Genomic DNA, 1073 nt, shown 5'->3' on the forward strand with positions numbered 1-1073 from the left:
CTGGAGCCCCACGGAGCCGGGGGGCTGATGGACTCTGGGGGGGCTGAGGGTGCCGCCTGTACCGGCCGCCTGTAGCCCACACGGATCCGTGGGGCTGACGGCGCCACCTGTACCGGCCGCCTGTAGCCCGCATGGATCCATGGGGCTGATGGCGCCGCCTGTACCGGCCGCCTGTAGCCCGCATGGATCCATGGGGCTGATGGCGCCGCCTGTACCGGGTGCCTGTAGCCTGCACGGATCCGTGGGGCTGACGGTGCCGCCTGTACCGGCCGCCTGTAGCCTGCGTGGATCCGTGGGGCTGACGGCGCCGCCTGTACCGGGTGCCTGTAGCCCACACGGATCCGTGGGGCTGATGGCGCTGCCTGTACCGGCCGCCTGTAGCCCACACGGATCCGGAGGGGCTGAGGGCGCCGCCTGTACCGGGTGCCTGTAGCCCACACGGATCCGTGGGGCTGACGGCGCCGCCTGTCCCGGCCGCCTGTAGCCCACATGGATCCATGGGGCTGACGGTGCCGCCTGTACCGGCCGCCTGTAGCCCACACGGATCCGTGGGGCTGACGGCGCCGCCTGTACCGGCCGCCTGTAGCCTGCATGGATCCATGGGGCTGACGGCGCCGCCTGTACTGGCCGCCTGTAGCCCACACGGATCCATGGGGCTGACGGCGCCGCCTGTACCGGCCGCCTGTAGCCCACACGGATCCGTGGGGCTGAGGGTGCCGCCTGTCCCGGCCGCCTGTAGCCCACACGGATCCGAGGGGCTGACGGCGCCGCCTGTAGCCCGCAGGGCCGCTGGGCCAGGGGGGCCGGGGGGGGGTTGCCCCCCCGCCCCCGGTGCCCCCCCGCCCGTTCCCAGCCCCTTTTGCACTATATTTATAGGGGCGGTGGGTGCCGCCCCGCCGCCTGTGTCGCTGTCACGGGGTGCGGGGGGTCACAGCACCCCGACGGTGACACGGGCCCACATCCTCCACATCCTGCTCCGTACAGCGGGGACACGGCGGGGGGGCAATAAAGCCATCGGCTCTGCCACTTGCGGCCCCTCCTGGGGGGCGTTTTTGGGTCAAAACCAGGCGTTT

General features: G+C 72.1%; 1 protein-coding gene across 1 annotated transcript in view; it reads left to right on the forward strand.

Annotated features, from left to right (window-relative positions):
• The window catches only part of LOC112956835 (transcription factor RelB homolog), a gene marked incomplete at its 5' end in the record, with an annotated part of 13932 nt that overhangs the window by 1008 nt on the left and 11851 nt on the right, over positions 1-1073 (forward strand). The window lies entirely within an intron of this gene.

Source organism: Nothoprocta perdicaria, unplaced genomic scaffold, assembly GCF_003342845.1.
Source record: "Nothoprocta perdicaria isolate Ctin4 unplaced genomic scaffold, notPer1 scaffold_673, whole genome shotgun sequence".
Classification (NCBI taxonomy): Eukaryota; Metazoa; Chordata; class Aves; order Tinamiformes; family Tinamidae; genus Nothoprocta; species Nothoprocta perdicaria.